Here is an 8,064-nt window from a genome sequence, read left to right as displayed (position 1 = left end):
GTTAAACAATATATAGGGACATTATGGCATTTTACCCCTTTTATTGTTTTTAATTGGCAATATGCCCCTGTTTCGAAACTATATAAGTTTATACCCCTGTTTCAATACTCGATAACCCTAAAATCGAGTTACTTAAAGTACTCGCTTGGTTTAAAATCGAGTTATGCCCGATAAAAAAAAAAAAATAAAAAAAAAAATAAAAAAATTGCATGAAACTCGACTTAATGGAAATCGAGTTCCAAAACGCCACTATAGGGCTTAGAAACGACACTATAGGGCTTAAAAACGCCGCTATAAGGCCACTGAACCTGGTATTCACACTTCCAAAAGAAATTTCAGAAAAACGCCACTATAGGGATTAAAAAACGCTGCTATTAGGCCATTGAACCTAGTATTCACGCTTTTGGTGGGTTAAAACGCAGCTATAACCTGTATTTTTTATAGTAAATATAATAAATTGGTTATTATAATAGACAAGTATCTATATAATTGCTAATAGTTCAACTCTTTCCTGACATTTCTTCAATTTCTCTTCAATGACAAAATTAAAGCTCTTCAATTTCTCTTCAGGTGAACAATGCCGCTGTGTCATTCAATGAAATCAATGAGAATTCAGTGGAGCATGCAGAGACAGTGATCAAAACCAATTTCTATGGAGCCAAGTTACTTATTGAGGCTCTATTGCCCATATTTCGTCTCTCACATTCAAAAAGCCGGATTCTCAATATTAGCTCAAGACTTGGCTCCCTAAATGTGAGTGAAATTAATGCTTTACAGTACGTTTAATTATGTGCATGCAATCTAATATAAATCAATCTAAAACTTGAATAAATTAACTAAATCAGCTTTACTAGTGCCAAGAAAAAAATGTAAATAAGATTAAGTTTTTTTTTTTTAATTTTAAATGTTGATATATATTAAGCAATTAGCTTGAGAACATTATCATTAGAACATGATATATTGGTATTTTTGTTTTTTATAAGTATGAATACCAGGTTCAACGGTCCTATAGTGGCATTTTTTATTCCCTATAGTGGCGTTTTTCTGCAAATTTTTTTTTATAAGTGTGAATACCAGGTTCAGTGGCCCTATAGCGGCGTTTTTAAGCCCTATAGTGTCGTTTCTAAGCCCTATAGTGGCGTTTTGGAACTCGATTTCCATTAAGTCGAGTTTCATGCAATTTTTTTTTTTTTTTTTTTATCGAGCATAACTCGATTTTAAACCAAGCGAGTACTTTAAGTAACTCGATTTTAGGGTTATCGAGTATTGAAACAGGGGTATAAACTTATATAGTTTCGAAATAGGGGCATATTGCCAATTAAAAATAATAAAAAGGGTAAAATGCCAGAATGTCCCTATATATAGAAAATAAAAAAAATATTTAATAATTAATTAATATACATATTTTCGCTGCACCTTTATCTTACTGTTTCCAAAATTGTCGTGTCATCATTCCGTACAAGTACACGTTCCTGCACCCATATCTGTGCAGGTACTTCGTAGTCAGAAAGTCAAATTTATTGTAACACTTGCTTTTACCATGCATGCATTTTGGGCTTAAAAAAGAAAAATGTGTTTCAACTTTCAACTAGATTTCAAGATGACTCAACTTGAACCTGAAACTATAACTTGTCATTTGCCAATTCACTGCGACCGCATATAAGTAAGAAGTTATGACTTTTAACATAGTAGTAGCCTAGTGGGTAGAGTTCGTTCCACAATTACAAGAGATTTAAAAAAGAAAATAAAGGAGCAAGCCTCAATTAAGCAATAAGTATCAAAGTTGACGGTAAGTTACAGTCATTAGTAGGAAATTTCTTGCAAACTACCGAACTAATTAGGGAGCACTATATTGAAACAGAATTAGCATCGCTAGCGGAAAGAGGTCTTTTTTATTTTATGAAGAAACAAATGGAAAAGGCTTTATTAACATAAAGAAAACTACAAACAAGAGCAAGCTTCCTCCCTAATTACTGAACCAAAATAGGGAGGGCAGCTGCCTAAACCAAAGGAACCAAAAAAATTACAAGATGAAGACCACTTAGCCAGAGTGTGTGCTGCCATATTAGCATGTCTAGGCACCCAAGACATAGAAGCATTAGTAAGAGCAGATAACATAGAGTGCATCTCAAGTAAATAGGAAGCTAGTCTCCGAGGAGGAGAGTACTCAAATTTTGGAGAGCTTCATGACATATCTTAGAATCCATCTCAATAAGAATACTCTCCATTTCTATCATAGGAACCAAAGACAGTGCCATTTTAATTTCTTTAGCTTCAGCTTGGAGAGGGAGGATCGTATTCGCTTTATGAGAGCAAGAAAAAACCAACTCTCATCTCCAGTCTCTCGCTACCATATCTATGGATGAGAATTTAGATCCAACTGCTGCATCCACATTGAGTTTAACAGCAAAACGGCTTGGGGGACCAGCTCTGCTTTGAAGGACTAAGACTCATAGGAGGCCCATTAGTAACTCTAAGATTTTTAACTCAACAAAAGTCCTCCAAATTTTGGAAACAGGGACGGACCCATTAAGGGGCAACGCCCCCCCTCCCCCCACCTTAGCTTTTTCTTTTTTCTTTTTTTTCTTTTTTTTTTGAGAAACTTTTTTACCTATTTTATTTGCATGCCCATATTTTAGAGTTTATAATTGGCTCCTCTCAAATTTTTGGATTGGTGCAAATAGGCCAAAAGAAACTAATCATTTAGAGAAAGATCTTCAAATTGCACTTGATTCCTCAACTTCCAAATTCCATCACACAGGATGGCTCCAAACATTAGGAACTCGTCCTTTTGGCTCGAAACATTTGTAAAGGAAGGGAAATAAGAATTGAATAAGGTCCATTGTCAAGGAGAAACCAAATGAATCCATTTTTAACCGCCATTTACTATTGAACCAAACTGGTTTTGCAACTGGACATAGAGCGAAAAGATGATTGAGGACTCAACTTTTGATTTGCAAGAAGGACAAATATCATCACCAATTTCAAAGAACTTACCAAGATTGGCATTGGTAGGCAAAACATTGCTGCAACCCTCCATATCAACAGTTTTTTGCCTCTCATGCAAATTGGCTTTCCAAATATAGCTCTAGAGAATCATTATTATGATGTGCCTCCTCCTAGCAAATCCAATAGGATGATCACACAAACAAATAACAAATCCCCGGAACTTGAAGGAGTCCAAACCCAGCGATCCACACCAGCAACTAGAGAGATTGGAATTTTCAAAATTAGATCGATAATGGGGTCCGCAAACCACAACTTTAATTTGTGAATATCCCAATCCAAATGTTCAGAATTTAAAAACTGAGAGGTAAGCAGAATTCCATTCAGATCAGCTCCCCTCTTTGGGATAGGAATAAATCCTTGAACATCTGGACCCACAGATCATCCCATATTATTATTGCACTCTCTTTCTTACATTATGCACGGCAAAAGAACACCAGGCTTTCTTTGAAAATGAAAAATGAAAAAATGACTCAAAGGAGTACCATCACCCACAATCTAGCAAGCAGCCTTTGAGATGAGATGTTTAACACCTAACAAGCTTTTCCAGATTGGAGAGAATTTACTTTGAAGAGCAATGGTTTAGCTAATAGTGTCTTACCTTATATTTGGCCTTTAAAACATTGACACACGAACAATTTTTTCTAGATAATAACCACCAGGCTAATTTACAAAGGCTAGCTAGGTTGTATACCCAAAATTTTGTGAAACTCAAACCACCTTCATCATTATTATTATTATTATTTTGAGAAGAAAGTCATCTGAATAATATCAACAAGCTTGAAAGTCAACCGCAATAGCATCATCTAAATCCAGTGGAACAGACTCAATCTAAACAAACAAAGGAAAAGAAGGCCTTACTCTCTAGGTTAAGGTATGTGCAACAGCATTACCATGTCTCACAGTATGAGAGAAAGAAAAACTCCTTAAGGAGCTAATAGAAGATAAAATATTTTTTACTAGGTGACCAAAGGAAGGTGACAGCATACCTCCCTTTTTTAACATATTAATGACAATCTCGGAGTCACCTTCAAATTTGGATTAATGTAATCCAATGTCCTGAACAAACTTCACAGCCCGTCTTGCGGCTAACACCTCTGAAATCTCCACAGAAGGAGGTTTTTGAATTTTTTTTACCGATAGAGCAGCCAGCATCTTGCCCCAGGTATTCCTGACAACAATTCCAATCCCAGCCTCATTGCTTTCATCAAAAATAGCATCATCAAAGTTTGTCTTGTATTCACCCTACCCAAACTATTTTCCTAATTGGAAGTATGGCTAGCCTTGAAATTCTGCAGATAACTCTAGACCGAATCCTTGATTCTCTCAATCGATTGGGTTTGCTCCTTCATCTGGTTTTATTTCAGTGAGACCAAAGAAACCAAGCTGTTGTGGCAAAAATATCAGGTGTCCTGAACTTTGAGAGACGTAATCCCATCTGATCCGAGAATAACCCCTGGGAAGCTTGGAACCTATTTATCTAGCCAAAATCCCTACACCAAACCATCCTCACCGCCTCACACTCCTATAGTGCATGCATAGTATCCTCAATTGCTTTGCCATAGAGATAACAGGATGAATCCATAAGTATTTTTTGTTTGAGCAAGATTACTTTAGTTGGTAGACTGTTTGTGCAAGCCTTCCACATGAAATGTTCAATTTTTTCAAGACCTTGAGATTCCATAAACCAAACCAGAAATTGTCTTTGCCCACTAAACAGAAGCCCAAAGCAGAAGCCTCTCTTGAATCTTCACACAGTAGTTTGTAGCCAGATTTCACCGAGTAGATCCCAACACCAGATAATGGCCAGAATAAAGAATCCACCTGAGGAATAGCACATAATGGAATGGATTTTATTCATTGAGCTTCGAATGGCAGAAAATAAGCATCTAAAATAAACCACCCTCACCTCACAGTTGAGGTTTGAAAGAGGGGACAAAACTGTCCTCCTAATTTCCCTGGCAGCCAACTATCCTGATAAACTCAGATAGACTTCGCATCACCTGTCCCACTTTGCTCCCATAGAAACCACTCTCCTTGCCTTCAAGATGCTTTTCCAAGCATATGAACCTGAAGATTGTTTTGCATCAAAGATAGTACCATGTGGAAAACATTTTGCCTTAAAAACACGATAAAAGAGAGAATTTGTATTGTGAATAAGCCTCCAAATCTGCTTTGCCAACATAGCATCATTGAACTTTGCAAACTCTTTGAACCCCATTCCGCCATCTTTTTTTGGTTGACAGACAATCTCCCAATTTTTCCAATGAATTTTCCACCGCTCTTCATCAAAATTTACGAATCAACATCTCAATGTCTCGACAAAGACTCAAAGATAACTTGAAACAACCCACAACAAAGGCAAGAAGAGCTTGAACAACTGCCTTCAATAGAACTTCCTTTCTCGCTTGAGATAAGAATTTTTCCTTCCAACCTTGGAGTATACTCCACACTCTATCCTTAATATAGTTTAAGCTATCCCTTCTATTCTTCCCCACCACTGTCGGCAACTTGAGATACTTCTTATACTATTTTATCTTAGGCACACCCAGTAAGTCTTTGATAGAACTTTTCACCACTTCAGTTACTGTTTTGTTGAAAAATAGTTGGTCTTTTAGTATTAATCTGTTGACTAAAGGCTTTTTCCTAAACCCAAAGATTGCTTTGAATAGCATGAATATCAGCCATTGTTGCACAACAATATAGGAGGCTATCATCTACAAAAAATAAAAAAAAAATTCTTGGCTCTCTCCTGCAAAGAGAAAAACCTTGAATATCCCCCACATTAACAGCATGTTGGACTAAACTATTCAACCTTGCCAAGCAGAGGAAAAAAAGATATAGAGATAGAGGATCCCCTTGTCTCAAGCCCCTAGAAGGAAAAGTATGCCCCCGTAGTCCTCCATTAACTAAGATAGAAAAAGATACAGAACTGATACACTCCAAAATCTACCTAATCCACCTACTATAAAAACCCATCATTTCCATTATTTTCAACAAAAACCTACATTTCACCATATCGTAGGCCTTACTCATTGTGGGCGCAAGTATCCGCAAACAAGTGGGTATCCTAATGGGAAGTACGCCTCGGCCTTGGAGTGGACCGGGCAAAGGGTGAAAAATGGAGTCATCACCTCAGGTCTAGGAACCATATAAGGCATTTTGGGCCACTCACTTACATGCACGGGTTTGCATACCAAATTATGGGTACGACTTGAGAATGTGTTAGGCACCTAGGACCGTCCAGTTTGTGGGCCAACCTCCATTATGTGTTGCTAGGCCATGTTTAAATAAAAAAGTTACTAAAGAGCCCTAATCCTTGACCTAAACATACATCATGCACTTAAAAAAATAACACACACAACTTGTTAAAGGTCACATCACAGTATAAAAGGAAACAAATAAAACACAATCAAGCAAAATAAATTAAACATGGAATGTTGACAATTAAATAAAACACACAAGGAAAAAATATCAAATAAACCAAACTTGGAAAAAAGACTCAAACAAACATGGAAAATAATTAAACATAAATAATTAACATAACAGAGTCAAATATAATCAAATAACATGTGAAAAATCTTTAAAACAATAAAAGCAAGATTTTTGTCAAATCTAGGTTTAGGGGTGCGTACGCATACTCAACTATGTGTATGCGTGATTGAAATCATACGCATGCATACTCGATGATTTGTACGCATCCTTTAGCACAAAATATGTAAAAATCACATGTTTATGATTTAATCATTTGCAATTTTGAATCTAAATCAAGAAATAAACAAAGGAAAAAAAAAACTAAATAAAATCTACATCGTGGTTAGATTAACATGCATAAAATAAATATAACAACAATCAAATAAAACACATGTGAATAATCAAACTAACGTAAAAATAAAAGAACATGTCAATATAACATAGAAACCAAATAAAGTCACACAATCACTAAGAACATATTATAAACAATCATTACATATCAAAAGAATTAAAAACAACCAATATAACAGTAAGAGAAACTACATTAAGAAACTCATGTGAATCCTATTAAACAAAGAAGGAGTTCATGGAAAAAACACTCACCTTGCTTAAGATTATGAGTTTAGAGATTGTTTAACCAACCTCTCAGTGCCTACAACACAACGATTAGATTGAGAGAGCAAGAATAATCAAAAGAACACAATAGTTTAGGTAATCATAACTCAAGAACAAAAGGTTTTAAGAAATCCAATTAAGAACAAATTTATGCCTTAGTTTTGTGCTAGAAAAAGGTTTTGAATATTTTTAAAAAAAAACGTGCCAATTGCTTTCCTAGTGTTTTAAAAAGAGAGAATAAGGTTTTGAAAAGTTGGAGGCACTCTTTCTAGCTAGCCTTTTGATTGGAGACATAAGGTGAGTATTTATATGTTAAAACTAGGGTTTTAGCTTCAGGACTATTTAGAGGTCTTAGGACATTCCAAAGGGTTTAGGGGCTGGCCCACATCAAAGAATGATGTTTTAGTCGCCCAAAACTCATGTTTTAATAACCTAGAATCAAGCCTATGTACGCATCTTTCAAGGGTGCGAACGCACCCTTGATTCATGTGTATGCATCCGAAAAAACCCTAATTTTGACAGCTGTGTTGGCCAAACTTTAAATGGTCATAATTCACTCGATATAAGTCCAAATTAGGAAAATTTTGTATTCTAATTGGAGCCTAGGATGTCTACTTTCTAATGAAGTAAACCTGACTCAAACATTCTTTGTGTATCAAAGGTTATGGTCAAATCAGTGAGTAAATGTCATTTTTCAACATCATTTCAAAGCGATTTGAGCACTTTTTAATTGTGATTACTTCCAAACTATTATGAACTCTTTAATTAGCCTTGGTTGACATATGTTAAGCTCATCACTAGGGCGGGGACCAAAGGTTATTAACAGGTACAAAATGAAGTGTCTATACTCATTAGGAAAAAAAGATATAGAGATAGAGGATCCCCTTGTCTCAAGCCCCTAGAAGGAAAAGTATGCCCCCGTAGTCCTCCATTAACTAAGATAGAAAAAGATACAGAACTGATACACTC

Source organism: Quercus suber, unplaced genomic scaffold (genome assembly GCF_002906115.3).
Source record: "Quercus suber isolate HL8 unplaced genomic scaffold, Cork oak 2.0 scaffold_83, whole genome shotgun sequence".
In the NCBI taxonomy this organism is placed as follows: Eukaryota; Viridiplantae; Streptophyta; class Magnoliopsida; order Fagales; family Fagaceae; genus Quercus; species Quercus suber.
The sequence above is the reverse complement of the archived record's forward strand: the minus strand, read 5'-3'. Positions refer to the sequence as shown.